Genomic DNA, 16,194 nt, shown 5'->3' with positions numbered 1-16,194 from the left:
CAGGCAAACCATATCACCAGCGTCGGCCATTAAACCCGAGCCCACACCAGGGCAGGCTGCACACCTACCCCCCGTGTCCCTCTGCCACCCCCACCGCCCCAGCACCCCCGACACCCACCACCCTACACACACACAATTTTTCTTTTTTTAAATTTCCAGCAGTCGATTTTTCTCTAGAGAAGGCATAAAGAGAAGCAGAGGCAGAGATGGGACGAGCAGGGAGAATGCTCCTGCCTCATCGGAGCCACCGGTTTTCGGGAGAGAGCGGCAGCCCCCACCTGCCTGTGGACTGAGCACTTAAAGGTGAGAGAGGACTTTGTGATTTCTTTGTGCACCTGGAGGTCTGGGATGCAAAGCCAGATGAAGGGATCTTAATCATTGAGCCTGGTCTGTTGCCTCCCGAGTGATTCTATCAGGCAAGCATGATGGATGATTCCTTCCAAGCACACGCAGTTATCTCTGACACGAGCCCCACTCAGGTCCCCGTGAGATCTCTTGAACCAAGGGGCTTCTAGCCCCTCCTCCTCACTTTCAGCACAGGCTTGTAAACCTCAGATGTGGATGAAGGTGCTGTCCTGCCTTTGACGTGACCTGTTGATTTCCAACCGGGGCTGCTGGCCCTTCCTGTCTAGAGTGAGTAGTGACTCACACTTTTGGGGCCCTCTGAAATGGTCCTCCATCCAAGGGGCTTTGGGAAGTCTGTTTCCCTAGTGGCCCCAAGCCCAGTAATCAAAAGCAATCAGACCCAGCTGTCCAGCTAATTTTTTTAAAATAGGCTTCCTTCCTAATAGAAATCAACAAAGTCTAAAATAGAAGGGACTCTAATAGGAAATGAAGCTGCAGAGTTCGATGTGGAATGCAACAGGCAGGGACCTCGGCATGGAAAATACTAAGTGCAGATTACATGGCTGACAACCATGGGAGCAGGAGAAGGAGTGATCTCCCTGCTTATCGAGCATGTCTCTGGGTCGGAGGGGAGCTGAATGGGGACATCGCTTCTGGAAGGTTTAGACCTTTCACCAAGAAGGAGAGGAAAAAGTAAGAACAACAAAGATGGAGAAAAGGGGGAAAAAAGGCCGTAATGTAATGTACATGTAGAATAGAAGCAGATAAAAAGCTCCAAATTCTGTGCAGTCAGGGGATGAATCAGTTAGTAAAGATCTATTTTTAGTTTCCAAGATCTGCTGTTACATTTTGCCTGGCATTAATTAATGTCACAGGCATGTTCCATGCACAGGCTCTGAAGGGCCCTCGCATGTCACTCTAGCTGGAGGTACCAGCCCTTCTTAATGGGAGCTCTCTAGTCCTTTGGGGTCTGGTCTCTGACACAAACATGTGTCCAGAATGTTCTGCTCTCTGACCTTGTCCCCCTCTGGGTGTATCCGTTAATCTCCTCGCTCTGGCACTTGGATGTCTGGCCACTGGCCAAGGGAGAATTGCAATTGTTATACTTTGTTTTTTAAAAGGAAAGGCTGTACAAGCTGAAATTGGGAAAAGACAAAGATGTTGGATCATGACTTAGAATTTAAAGGAAAGGCTTTGAGGGCAGCTCTCCTACCGCAAGGAAGAATGAGGCCCCCCTCATCTCCAAACAAGGCTGAGTTTGACAAATCAGGTATCATAACTGGAGAACATCTTCCAATATAGTTTAGGCAAAGTGTAATATGTTAGCAAGAACTAATTATGACTGGGGTTGATCAGATGTTGGCTGAAATTGTGTGTGAGACTGATTATCTCCAAAAAACCTGTTCGTATTTCAGAGGCGAGGCTGTAAATCTGAAGAGCAGCTGAAATGCAGGCATTATTGCATGCATGAAGCCTTGCTTTCTGAGGTGGTAAGGGGGGATTACAGGCGAAAATGAAAAACCCAAGGCCACATGGCAGCACACTGTTGGGACAGCTGTTTTTGTACATTTGCACCAATTATTAGATCAATAAGAAAGTATGACCACATCATGGACCCTAATTAGAAAAGACGTCCCTTATACTCTCTGAAATTTTTGAGAATATTCTCCTACTAACCTAGAGCCTGATGGGGCCATCGACACTAATTGTTCAGTGCCATTGGTCAAGGCCAATGCATAGTCTTCGTTTAGTTCCTAAGTCATTTGTAGTCGGCCCATCCAAGACAGGGGCACGGACAATCTCATCAGAGTATGCTGGGAGGGTTTCCATGATGGAATGGGGCTGGCCTCTCTGTTGAGGGGGGATATCCAAGGGGTGCACATGAGCTCTGAGGACCAGTGGCAAAGTCCCTGTTCCGTCCTTGGGAAGCATCACCACTGCTACATTTCTGATGTTCTGAAGACGGGTTAGAACAGAGTGTGAGAGCAAGCAGGGTGCTGACCTTGGGTCTCAGGTCTTGAGGCTCAATTCTACCCTCTCGCCCAGCCAGGAGATTCAGAGGTCCTGCAGCCTCCTACCTCAGACCCACATACCTGGTGTGAGTTCTGCCCTCCTGACCACACCCCTGCACCTTGGACACAGCTTACCACATCCTTCCCCAGAGCATCTTGTGCCTTGGAGAGCAGGTGCAGTTGCAGCGTTCTGGGCTGCGGGCACTTGAGTTCAGCCCTGGCCAGAGGCCGTGAGGGGCAGATCCAGGGGATGGTGTCTCCATTGGTAACGAGGGTCTCCATCCCTTCCAGGCTGGCCATGTCTGTGGCCACAGATGAATAGGATGGGTGCCCATCTTGATGGGTCAGGCAAGGTAAGGGCTCTCAGACCCCATCCTCTGTTTGAGATCAGATCAGAGGTGCCATCAGAAAATCAACTGAAGATTAACCAGCTTCCTCTGGTGCTCAGAACCTAGACTCCCTTTGCTGCTTTGTGATTTCTTTCTGTGTGTGGAGGTCTGATAAGCCAGACGAGATGAAGGGATGTTAATCCTTGGGCCCAGTCTCAATGGCAAAGTTCCAATTAAAGAAGATGTGACTGTGGCCTGGGGCTGTGCTGAAGAAGGGCTTTGCTTATGTCTCTTTGTCTAATCTCTGTAATTGGGTTGGCGCCTTCCCCAATACCATTTTATGGAGGAAGAAATGGAGTCTTATACATTTCATTTTACTTTTTGCATTGTGTCTTAAAGATATAAAACTTTAACCTTATACTCCATAATATATCTATTTATCTTACTCTAAAATAAGATCTCCCTCCTTCAAAAAAAATCGTGAAGGAAAATGGTTCCCTCCTGAGTGAGCGCCAAAAGCCTGGGCTTAGCCTGTCGGAGAGAGAGGCTGCAGAGCCTCTGTATGGAGAGCAGACACCCTCCACAGGGCCCCCAACACAACGTTTCATGCCTGAGCCTTGTCCCTGTGATGTTGACACTGTGTGGATGGCGGGGCTGGAACTTGCCCTGAGGGCCCCAGGGAATCTGGCAAGGCCCAGTCTCCACTGCCTTTTTCTGTGGAATGTTCCAGCTGGCCGGTGTGCACAGGGAAATCTGAGCCGAGGGCTTGAGGGGGGCTCTCGTCCCACACAGGGCTAAGGCTCTCCAGGGAGCCTCAATGGCTGGACCCCCATCCAACGCCAGCGCCAGCCCCCTTTGCCCCGCCATGGCCCGCCTTTTCCTCTGTGACCTGCTACGGGCCTCACATCCTGAGAGGAGCCCTAGAAACGGGCTCTGTTGATAAAAACACACATACCCTTTGCCACAGGAAACGTGGCCTCACGTTCACAATGGTAACCACCAGGCTTCTCACAGAAACCAGAGAGGAACAGATTTTAGATTTTTACCTCAGTTAGGAAACACATGTTCTCTTGCTCTCCTTCCCTCCCTCTCTCCCCTCAGCAAGTCTCAATTTTCCTCACATGTAACCTCTGCCCTCCCTATCCTAGATTGGGAAGCTGCACATTTAGGAAATAGAGACCGTGTTCCTTTGAGTTTAGGTAAAAACTGTGAGAAAACAGGATATAAGTCGTAATGGAAACCAGTGGACCTCGGGTCACAGGTAGGGTTGTCAGATAAAATACAGGATGCCCAGTTAAAATGGGAATTTCAGGTGAACAATGAATACTTTGTTAGTATAAGCGTGTCCCAAAGACTGTACAGGATATACCTATACTAAAATATTTATTATTTCTTTGAAATTCAAATTTAACTAGGCAGTCCTGTATTTTTATATATCATCTATGCATAGTAACCATAGCATAGGGGACCCACTGTATGAGACTCAGAACCATCATCTGGGAAGAACATTGAGGCAAACTTCTCCATCCAGATTAATTCCTGACCTTCTGAGAATAACAAACGGCCAGCTATGCTGTGGCCAGTACTCCGCGCCAGCACACGCTGTCATTTTGTGGGCAACGAGCTCTCCTTGAGTCTGCCCAATGGAGGTGTGTAGTTATTTGTTGTCCAGGAGAGAAACAGAGGCTCAGGGAGGTTGGCGTGATGCGCCCGAGCGCTCAGTCAGCTCCTGGCCTGTCTCTCTGCATAGTACTCGCTGGCTGTGGGCGGGCAGGCAGTGCCAGCTTCAGAGGAGCCGTAATAACAGGTTAGCTTGGAAGTTCTCCTTGCAGAGATGGGAATGGCTGTGTCGACCATGCAAATCATATGCAAATACACTTGGCCTGCCTGCCCAGATGGGAGACCCATGAGCACAGCCTCCAGCCGTCCATGGGTTTCTGGTGGGGCAGGGGTACCAGGCTGATAGCGGCTGGGTCTCCGGAGAGGCCCATGTTCCCGGTGCATGTGGGCTGGGACACATGCACACACTTACTTTCCTGGCGCGGATGAAGATGCGAGGGGGCTAGTGTGGAGGTGGGTGCCTAAGGCTGGAGGGGGTGTGTGGATGTGTGCCTGACCTGCCACCCTGATCTGTGTATTCCCAGCAAGCCACATGGCTTCTGTCTCCTGGGATAACCCTTCCTGAGACTCCAGCACCCATCTCTGACAGAAGGAAGTGGCCTTTTCCCTGGGTACCCTCCTGCTGAGATGCCACAGGACTGCAGACCTTTGAGAATAATCCTAACCACGGTGATGGTACCGTGAGCGTTGACCGGGTGTTTATGATACACCCAACCCTGTGCTGAGCATCTTGTGCTTAATTCTCCCATGTGCCTGGGGTTCTTGTTGCCCTGACTTGACAGATGAAAACCTTGAGGCGTAGAAAGGTAAAATAACTTGGCCACAACTGGTGAGATACTGAGCCAAGATTCTACCTGAGTTCTGCAGGCCGGTCAGGTGAATCGCTGCCGGGTGAATGAGGGATGGCTTCCAACACCAGCTCCTGGGCGTGGACTTTCTGAAGAGAACACTGTTTTGAAAAGTCTTTTATGGGGATTTGCAGTAGTTTTAGCTAAGATTGTTTTGTATTTGCTCTCTTAGAGTTAGTAGGGTTGGCCTCAAATACTGAGACTGAGCTCCATGTATTGGAGATGTTCTCCACGAGGGAACGCTGAACCTTCGGGAGACCCATAGGGGGTGGCTGCCCAGCCCGTCTGTCTAGCAATGCTGCAAGGGGAAGGTGTACACCAAAGGCGGGGCTTGATTGAATGGTTGAACATGCTGGTGTGGGGGCCATATAGCCTTGGCCACAGGTTGTCTTTGCCAGTCTCTGGCTGAGTGGTTTGGGGCGAGCTGCCTCACCGCTATCAACCTCCTTTCCTCATCTGTTAAGTAATATTTGTAATGACAGCACCTCCCTCACACCCTAGCTTGGAGGTTTCGCTAGTCTGTTGCCTGATCAATCATAATAGTTATTAGTCATTGCTGTTTGCCAGGCATCAGCTTAGGTGCTAGAAAGAGCTAGCAATGAGAAAAAAAAGTACAGTGCTCACTTTTGAAGATCTTAGGAGTCCAGAAAGCTAAGCTAAATCCACTACAATGTGAGACAGACAGAGATTCACCTAAAAGTGTCATAGGGACCCCGCTGCTGAGGTTCAGGAGCAGGGAGATCACCACTCACAGGGGGTTGGGGGGGCGTTCCAGGGGCCTTTGTTGAGGAGGCAGCGAGTAGGTGGACAGGTGGATTTTGGGTTTGTGGATCAAGAGAAGGAAGGGAATTCCTGGCTGAGGAACAGCATAAGCAAAGTGTGGAGGAGAGCCTGGGGGCCTTTGGTTTGATTGGAGGGTGCACGTATCCATCTGTGCATGCCGGGGCAGTGGGCTTGGAGCTGGGGAATAGGGTACAAAGTCCTTGCTCTTATAGGGATTGCAACGTTAAGCAAATAATGATACATTTAATTTTTTAATTGCAGTTGTGATGAGCACCGGGGAATCTGAGCTGGTCAGGGAGCAGGTGCCCGAGGCTTCCCTGAGGGCATAGGTGAAGCTTGAGTAGGAGGCAGTAGGGAATGGAAAGAGCATTTCAGGCCATGAGTACAGCTCCCTTAGGGCCCCTGACATGGGCCAGCATCCAAGGAGCCAAAAGGCCAGTGTGTGGCTGTGCTGCAGGCAACCAGAAGTGGGGCTTGGGAAGTGGCTGAGGAGGTGGGCAGAGGCCGGCCTACATGGGCCCTGCTAGGTGGAGGACATTACTTTGTTCCAAGAGCAACGAGGCTACTACGAGGTTTTAGCTGGAGTGGGGATGTGTGGGTGGACTTCTAGGTTTCAAAAAGATCCCTCTGGTGGTGGTGGAGAAGGCTTTGCATGCAGCAGGGGTGAAGGTGAAGGGAGGAAACTGGACTTTGGCCAGCTGTGGACTGTACAACTTGACCAAAATCTACTTTGCCATCACCACCATCCTCAGTCCAACACACTCAACAACTCACTCTTTCCCACCTGAGCAGTGTCTCATACAGTCTCTGTTCCTGAGCTCAGCACCCACCTGATTTTCCCGCCACCCTTGCTGCCGAGCACACGTGCGTTGGCCCCCAGCCCGCATGCTCTGTGTTCTTCCCAACAGAGCCAAATCCTGTGGAACTGGACCTGGAGAGAACAGGAAGGAGTCAACAAGATCTGAAGCCTGCTCCAGACCCCTTGCCTGACTTCTGAGAAGTTCAGGGCCCGATTTCTGTTTGGCTCTCCTCCCTGGGCTGGGCGCATCTTCCTGGGACAGCCTCCCCCTGGGAGCGGAAGGCTTGGCAGGAGCAGTGGATTGCCTCACTGAGGGAGTGAGTGCCAAGGCACACAGGGCCAAGCGCTTATTCGTGGTGGAAGCTGCCCTGGCAGCCTGGGTGCCCCGCTGCCAAGAGCTGATTGGAAGGCTGGACGGACATGTTCAATGGTTCCGGGGGCTCACCAGCACACCCTATGAAGGGCAAATGGCGACCCCATCAAGCTGAACTCCAGGAGGTCAAGGACAGGGCAGGAGGAGGCTTTGGCCAGCATAGTCTTGGAGAGGGAATTACTGTCCTGCTACTTCCTACTGTAGCAAACTCTTTGAAAAAGCCACAAGCAATTTTTACTCTCCCAAAATAGCTGAGAGATTCCATTGGACAATTGCTTACCAAGTACCTACTTGGAGCTGGGCTAAGAAAGAGAAATTTTCATCTGCTCCTTCAAGGAGCACATGGTATAGTGAGAAAGCCTGATGTATAAACCAGTCATTACAGGGCACTGTCCTGTTCAGGTGGTGAGGAGTGACTATGGTGGCATAGGACCCTAGAGGTGGTGGAGACTCCTGCAGCCTGGTGGGTCGGTCATGCTTCACAGAGGATGCTAGAAAGAGCTAGTCATAAAAAAAAGTGCAGCTCTCACTTTTGAAGATCTTAGAGTCCAGAGAGCTAAGCTAAATCCACTACAATGTGAGACGAGCCAAGATTCACCTAAAAGTGTCACAGGGACCCTGCTGCTGAGGTTCAGCAGTGGGGAGATCACTTCTCGCAGCGGGTTGGGAGATCCAGATTTGGTTTTCCCATGTAGGACTGGGGAAAGACATACATGCAGAGACTAAGTGCTTCTCCAAGAATGCACACACGCTCATTCACACGTGTTAGTAACCCGCATAGAAGGTACACATAACCATGTTGGGACAGGATCCAGGTGGTGCAGTCCCAGAGCAGCTTTACAAGCCCCAGACTCAGAGCAGCAGGCAGAAAGCACCATGAGAACTCAAGCTCTCTGCTTGAACCCTGTGAAGCCGAAGCGGGCTCTACCCCAACCCCCTGCAACTGGTACCTGCTTTTCCTTCCACTTTCCTCCCATCCTGCAAAGACTCCAGTGTCCCTCTTCTTCAGACTCCGTGAGAAGTTCCTCCTTTTGCACTGCCCTTGCTGCTTCTCTTGATGACTTTCTCTCGGAGACAAGTCCTATGCTGCTTGGAACAAAACTTCTCCTGTGGCCTAACCTCTGTGTCATCTGTCCCCGGCATGCTGCCTGGCTTCTCTCCTGGCTCTGCCCACTTTTTGGTGACCCTGACAACTCATGAGCCTTCTGCTGGTTTCTGCATCGCAGAGAAGAGTGGCCACTTAGCGCCTTGGCACTCAGCGCACCCTCTGTCTTTTGCCCTTTGCCCTCAGATGTGCCCGGGGCTGAATCTTTCTTATCTCCCAGGTCTGTCTTCATAGACGGCCTCCTACCCCTCCCCTGTGACTCATCATACCACTCTATTCCTTTTCCTTCATTGCGATTTTCTCTAAAATCACTTCACTCATGTACGTATTTTCCTATTTATACCCATCTCTCACACTGAAATGTCAGTCCCATGACGGCAAGGGGGCCGCTATCTTATTCTCCCCTGATCTTACAGCTGTGAATAAAACTTGGGATGTGCAGGGGAGTTAGTCAGTATTTGCTGGACAAGTAACTGTTGAATGCAGTTTCCCTGACACCTGGGAGGGATAATGTCTTCCTCTTTCATAGCTTTTTTTTCATTACAATCTGCCTGTTTGGCTTTTGTCATTGTTTCCCAATTATCTTGATTATGTATCATACAAAGACTATAGAACAGTCTAGTAAAGGCAAAATCTCTCAGAAGTAGGAGGAAGGGAAGGAAGAGATTGGACAAAGCCAGAACACTTGTTAGCAGGCGGGAAAGCAGGCAAGGCTGGGCACATGAATGCACTAATATTTTTGTCTGCGTGCAGCTGCATCTGTGTCTGCACATACATGCCTAGAGCACCCTGATGTGCATGGGAGCAGCTGGGATTTGGTGTTTTGGGTGACTGGCTGGCCTTGGTGAGAGGTGGGTTTGTTCCCATCTTGCTCATTAGCTGGTCAACTTTTCTTGCTCTGTGATCTTTAGAATGAGGGGGTAGCAAATTGGTTTTAGCTCAGGTGCTAAATCTTACTGGGAATGATTGCCTTGGTAGTCCAGGTAAAGCTGGCTTCCGCTGCCCAGCACAGCAGGGAGGAGTCTGGGGCCAGGCCACACTGTCCACCCTGAGTGTAGGAAGGAGAGAAGGGGCACCGTATTGTGATGTGGCTGCGTTAGGTAATCCCCGAAGCACTGTTGGCTCTAAAATTCCAAAAGTCTCCCCTCCTTTGGGAACGGTAAGAGATGGGTTGGAGACGCTAAGTGAAAGGAACAATTCTCCTCATCTGGGAAGGCTTCATCTTCAGAGTCTGGCCTTGAGACATGTACCAGAAAACCTCTCCTAGAGAGGAAGAAGTAGGGTCCACCTAGAGGGTACATGATGAGTTGTGTGCTTCCCCTCATGCTCAACCGAAGACTGAAATTCCCAGCGCTTAAAAGCGAGTCCTGTAAAAAGCTGTACATATTTAACATACACTGTATGACTTTAGGGATAAGTATGCACCTGTGAGACTATCAGCATCATTAAGGCCGTGGACATGATCACTTCCCAAAGTTTCCTCTTGCCTCCTTTATTATTATCTGTGGCCAGAAAACATAACGTATGATCTACTCTCTTAGAAAATTTTAAGTATGTGGGCTGGGTGCAATGGCTCCCACCTGTAATCCCAGGGGGGCTGAGGCGAGTGGATCACCTGAGGTCAGGTGTCTGAGACCAGCCTGGCCAACATGGTGAAATCTTGTCTCTACTAAAATAGAAAAAATTAGCCAGGCATGGTGGTGGGCGCCTGTAAACCCAGCTACTCGGGAGGCTGAGGCAGGAGAATCACTTGAACCCAGGAGGTGGAGGTTGCAGTAAGCCGAGATTGCAACCACTGCACTCCAGCCTGGGCGACAGGGTGAGACCCTGTCTCAAAAATAAATAAATAAATGAAAAGAAAGAAAATGTTAAGTATGCAAAACAGACGCTCTGCTGTATACTAGGCCTCCGGAACTTAGCCATCTCGCGTAACTGAAACTTTGTACCCTTTGACCCTCACCTTCCCCATTTCTCCTCCCCTACTCCCTGGTGATCACCACTGTACCCTCCGCTTCTATAAGTTTGACTGTTTTAGATTCCACATAGAAGTGACATCAGATAGTATTTTTCTTTCTCTGCCTGGCTTATTTCACTGAGAACAACGTCCTCCGGGTCCCTCTATGGTGTTGCAAAGGCAGAATTCTCAAAAGGCGGAAGAAACATCTCAACTAAATATTTTTTATAAAGAAGAAAGAACTTTAAAACAATTCTTTAAAATTTTATTTTTATTTTTACTTTTTACGGGCACATGGTAGGTGTATATATTTATGGGATACGTGGGATATTTGGGTACAGGCACGCAGTGTTTAATAACCACATCAGGGTAAATGGCGCATCCATCACCTCAAGCATTTATCATTTCTTTGTGTTATAAACATTCTGATTATACTCTTTTAATTTTTAAATGTACTATAAATTATTGTTGACTGTAGTCATCCTGTCGTGCTATCAAATTCTAGCTTATTCATTCTAACTATAGTTTTGTACCCATTAACCATCCCCACTTCCCCCCACTCCCCTACCCTCTTATCTCCGTGAGTTCAATTGTTTTAATTTTTACCTCCCACAAATGAGCGAGAAAGAAGAAAACAAAATTAAAAACTAAAATGAAAACAAATCCTACTGAAAGCGTAGGGGCGGATCCCTGTGGTAAGGGAAGAGGGAAATGAGGCTAGGCTAGCTCTTTCCTCCGGCTGTGGATGGGATTCTGAACTCTGGCTTGGAGGCGTATTGGGTGGCTTATCATTTGAGCCCTGCCTCCTTCCAAAAAGGATTTGAGGGGACTTACAGTAAGAACATACTCAGAGGATAGACAGTGAGAAATAAAGCCAGAGTGAAAGGTCATAGGCCACCAAAAGGAAGAGAAAACCAAACCCTGGGAAGGGCCAGGGTCTCTCAGGCCAGAACTTGGATTCAAGGAAGAGTCATCATTTGGTTTCATAAGGACAAAGGATTCTTGGCTTGGAGAAGAGTTGGCAGAGGCTAATATACAAATCTGTGTTTAAATCTGTTTATTGAAATGTTTAAACATATTGTTTTTGTAAATACATCCAACAGACACTGACTAGCCAGCCCCCCGAGTGATGGGTGTGGCAGGGTCCCAGCCCTGCCATTTTGTTCCCCATCTGGGCCAGTAAACTCTTCTCTTTAAAAAAACAAATAAGAAAGCAAACTCCTTACATAAGAAACTTTTGGGGCTGCAAGGAGGGGGAACCAGCTTTTCTTGTCGTAGTTGAAATATAAACATTTTTTTCTTTCTGGTCCTGAAAAAATCTACAAAAACAGTGGGTGACGCCAAAGAAATCACTTCAGATGCTGGAAATGATTTCATTTTCGCACTCTATGATTAAAAGTCGGTAGCCAAGTGCTCAGAGCCACATCACATCTTCCTAAGTAGGAATATACCACACCCTGCCCTCCTCTGGCTTTGCTTCTGTTCCTCAGGCGCTTTCATTATCTGTGATGCGGTGAGACCGGCCCGCGGCAACAGGGAGCTGCAGAAGGCGATTACTCCGGGGGAGCATTGGGCACTGAGAGGCTGTGTGCCTTTCCCCCAGGGCCCCACAGTCACAGCCTGGCGTGCTCAGGAAGCCAGCTTGATGGAGCCATCTCCGTCAACGTGACGGGAGCATTTCCAGAAAGGGTCCAGGGGGCATTTATTTCCAAACAGTCTGTGCTGCACAGGGAGAGGGGACGAGGCAACAGGTCAGCAGAGGTGAGGGGAGGACAGGATGCAGGGAACTTGTTTGTGGGTCAGGAGGACATTGTCTTGGCAGAGTTCTGCCCACTCTGTGCCCACTGAGCCACAGGTGATGGTGACGTGGATTGTCCGTTTTCTCTTCCTCACTTAGCCTTCCCTGGAGGAGTTTGGGCTGGAGAAATCAACCCAAACCCAGGCCATCCCTGTTGTTCAAAGTATCAGACCATTCAGCCCTGCGGTCAGCCCACTTCCCAAACGCTGGCATACACCCCCTGGGGGCACTTTTGTTTGGTTTTTAACTTTTTACCTCATTTATTTGACATTAGGATGGATTTTTTCTTTTTAATAAACTTTTTATTTTGGAATCATTTTAGATGTACAGAAAACCTGCACAGTTAGCACAGAAATTCCCACATCCCTTCAGCCAGTGAACCCCCACCCCGTAGCATCTTACATGCGCACGGGGCATTTGTCATGACTAAGAAACACATGTGGGTACATTCCTATGAACTAAACTCCAGACTTTATGTGCACGTCACCAGTCTGTCAACTGATGTCTCTTTCTGTTCTAGGATCCAAGCCAGGGTGAGTGGTGACTTTTCATGTAACTTTTTTTAAGTGCCATAATTGTGGAGTTATTTTAATGAATATTACAAAAAATATCACATCAATTATTATAGCTTGGGACAAATTAAATGATAAAAGCAAGTCAATTTGAAGAAGTATGTTATGAAAATAAATAAAGATGACATGTGGTACAGCCCTTTACTTCACAGGCCCACCAAGAAGCTCAGGCTTGCTTAACACCAAGCAACTCCCTAACAAAGTCCTGGCGGGGCTGAGAGAAGGACTAGCAACCCAGTACCCCTTCCGTGGCCCAACAGCGCCCCTCTCCCTGTTGGGATGCTGCGGAAGGGAGGAAGGAGGTGGAGAGGAGAGGAACTCTCAGTGGGAATAAAGTTTCCTTTTCAATTATTCAGCTGATCCTTGACCCCCACTACCATGGATAATCAAAAACTGAGTGGATGCATCATGCCTTAAATAAAAACATCGCTGAGGTGGCCCTGAGGATGTGCAAACAGATAATTGCATGGGGTGTTCATCCAAAGACACTCCAGGGGGAGGTACTTTTCTATATGCATGGAGATGAGAGCAGTGGCCATCAGCACAATGTCGCACATCTGAGGAGTGTTCCTTCCTGAGGGGGCCCCTCAGGTACAGCTTCCTGTTCCCTCGCACAGGGCTGGTGATGATCAACCTCCTCTGACAATGGAGAGAGCATGTGGAGGATGTTAGGGGAACCAAACCCCAAGAGGGAACCAGCTTCAATGGAAAGCGGAGCGCGTGCCTTCCCAAGGCAGGGCATTGCTGAGCCCCAGAGAGGAGCCCTGGGTTCTGCTGCCTCCCCCACAGGACAAGGCATGACAGCACCTGCATTGGAATCTAGACTGTGCTTTGGAGCCTTTGGCATCAGCTCCCACCTGGTGTGTAAGTTTGTGGTCTCTCCAGCAAGCTCAGGGAAGTGAGGGAGTTGCAGGTGTCATTCATTCAGCAGGTGTGGGCTGAGGGCTGGCTCTGTGCCAGGCCTCATGCTGGATGCTGGGTTCCATTGTGAGGCCAGGCACAGCCAAGGCAGAGACGAACATTCCTACAGTCACTCATGACACCAAGCTCCACAGGCCAGAGAATGGATGGATCCACAGGGATGAGAGACAGGCTGCCAGGTGCCCAGCCCTGGGGAGCCTCTGGAAGAGGAGAGAGGACCACCCATCATGGCTGACCTTGGGAGGACTTGAGTCTTCACAAATTGTGTTCCTTGGTATATATAAAAGTGTTAAAATAGACACAAGAAATATCCATCTATTCCCATTCATTTATTTGACACTTACTCTTGTGGCCATGAGTTCAATCCCCAGAAGAGGATCATGATGGTGGGGGGAGGAAGGATGTGGCGAGGGGCTGTGCAGGAGCCCAGGGGGCTTGTCTTTTTTTTTTTTTTTTTTTTTGAGACGGAGTCTCGCTCTGTCGCCCGGGCTGGAGTGCAGTGGCGCAATCTCGGCTCACTGCAAGCTCCGCCTCCCGGGTTCACGCCATTCTCCTGCCTCAGCCTCTCCGAGTAGCTGGGACTACAGGCCAGGGGGCTTGTCTTATGGCCGCTCTTGATCAAACTCCTCTGAGGCCCCAGAGGTGCTCCTTCATCCCCAGCTTGCTTGTGAGGCTGCGTCGGCTCCCCAAGCCCCAGTTTCCTGCTGAGACCCAGCCACACACTTAGCCCTGAGTGTACCAGGTGGCTCCACTCAGAGTGCCGCTCCAGCCCCTCTCCCTGGGGCTTCCTGCCACGTGACTGCACATTTGGGGTCTGGAGAAGGGCCCAGGGACTGAACTGCAAAGGCGAAGGGTGTCCCTGCTCCTCCTGATCACAGCTTCTGGACAGGCATGTGTGTCTGATGATGCAAGGCCAGAGGGGCATGGCTGATGAGAGAGTTATTCTTTCTACCCATGAGTCTCCCTCGGACACACAGGATATCTCATGTTGCCTCCTGGTTTTGCTGCTTTTTTTTTTTTTTTCTAGCTGCATGAGGTAGTTTTGTTTGAAAGAATAGTCAATGCAGACTACAGTTTTCCTAATGACGCTTGCTCTTGGCAAGTGAGTGAGATATCTTTTTGTTTGTTTCCTTCGGAAAAAAGGGCCTGAGAAAGCAAGTTAACAATTCTTTGGAAATTATTTTTCTTTTTCTTTGGTGACTATTGCCACATGCTTAGTTCATTGGTTGTTGGTTACATGCTCTGGAGAGTCTATCTGTACCATGGTTCTTAGAAAAATTAGAATGAGAGGGATGGATTTATTTGCTGAATTGATATAACTCACATACCATGCAATTCACCGTTTTAAAGTGTCGGATTCAGTGGCTTTTAGTATATTCACAAGGTTGTGCAACCATCACTGTGATCTAATTCTAGAACATTTTCAATACCCCCAAAGAAATTCCATACATTACAGTCGCTGTCACTCTCTTTGTTTTTTGTTTTTTTTTTGAGATGGAGTCCCGCCCTGTAGCCTGGGCCAGAGTGCAGTGGCATGATCTCGGCTCACTGCAACCTCTGGCTCCTGGGTTCAAGCGATTCTCCTGCTTCAGCCTCCTGAGTACCTAGGACTACAGATGTGCACCACCACAGCCGGCTAATTTTTTGTATTTTTAGTAGAAATGGGGTTTCCCCATGTTGGCCAGGGTAGTCTCAAACTCCTGACCTCAAGTGATCTGCCCGCCTTGGCCTCCCAAAGTGCTGGGATTACAGGCGTGGGATTACATGTTGCTGCATGGATACATGATTTTATTATTCTTATGGCTTTGTATATTCCATGGTGTATATATGCCACTTTTTCTTCATCTAGTCTACCGTTGACGGGCACCCAGGTTGATTCCATGCCTTTGCTATTGTGAATAGTGCTGTGATAAACATACGAGTGCAGGTGTCTTTTTGGTAGAATGATTTATCTTCCTTTGGGTAGATACCCAGTAATGAGATTGCTGGGTCGAATGGTAGTTCTACTTTTAGTCCTTTAAGAAATATCCAAACTGTTTTCCACAGGTGTTGAACTAATTTACATTCCCACCAACAGTGTATAAGTGTTCCCTTTTCTTTCTGCAACCTCGCCAACATCTGTTATTTTTCAACTTTTTAGTTATAGCCATTCTGACTGCTGTGAGATGGTATCTCATTGTGGTTTTGATTTGCATTTCTCTGATAATCAGAGATGATGAGCATTTTTTAAATATGCTTGTTGGCTGCTTGCATGTCTTCTTTTGAGAAGTGTCTCTTCATGCCCTTTGCCCACTTTTTAATGGTTTTGTTGTCGTTGTTGTCGTTGATTTGTTTAAGTTCCTTATAGATTCTGGATATTAGACCTTTGTCGGCTGCATAGTTTACAAATCCTTTCTCCCATGCCATAGGTTGTCTGTTTACATTGTTGATTGTTTCTTTTGCTACATAGAAACACTTCGGTTTAATTAGGTACCAGTTGTCAATATTTGTTTTTGTTGCATTTGCTTTTGAGGACTTAGTCTTAAATTCTTTGTCTAGGCTGACATTCAGAAGAGTATTTCCTTAGTTTTCTTGTAGGATTTTTATAGTTTGAGGTCTTAAATTTAAGTACTTCATTTTGGGTTAATTTTTATATATATTGAGAGGTAAGAGTCCAGTTTCATTCTGGAATTAGAGCGGCACTAAATCACTGTATTCAACATTCTTCTGCATATGGTTAGCTAGTTTCCCCAGCA

General features: G+C 48.4%; 1 protein-coding gene across 1 annotated transcript in view; it reads left to right on the top strand.

The window, feature by feature from the left end:
• The first annotated feature begins 219 nt into the window (after positions 1-219).
• The window catches only part of LOC116463366 (zinc finger protein 831), a 104,048-nt gene continuing 88,073 nt past the window's right edge, over positions 220-16,194 (top strand). The window contains exon 1 of the mRNA XM_032146449.2: positions 220-303. The gene's annotated coding sequence lies outside the window, so the exon portion shown is untranslated. The remainder of the gene's footprint in view (positions 304-16,194) is intronic.

Source organism: Hylobates moloch, unplaced genomic scaffold (genome assembly GCF_009828535.3).
Source record: "Hylobates moloch isolate HMO894 unplaced genomic scaffold, HMol_V3 SCAFFOLD_34, whole genome shotgun sequence".
Taxonomy (NCBI): domain Eukaryota; kingdom Metazoa; phylum Chordata; class Mammalia; order Primates; family Hylobatidae; genus Hylobates; species Hylobates moloch.
Note: the sequence above shows the minus strand (reverse complement) of the source record. Positions and strands in the feature narration are given on the sequence as shown.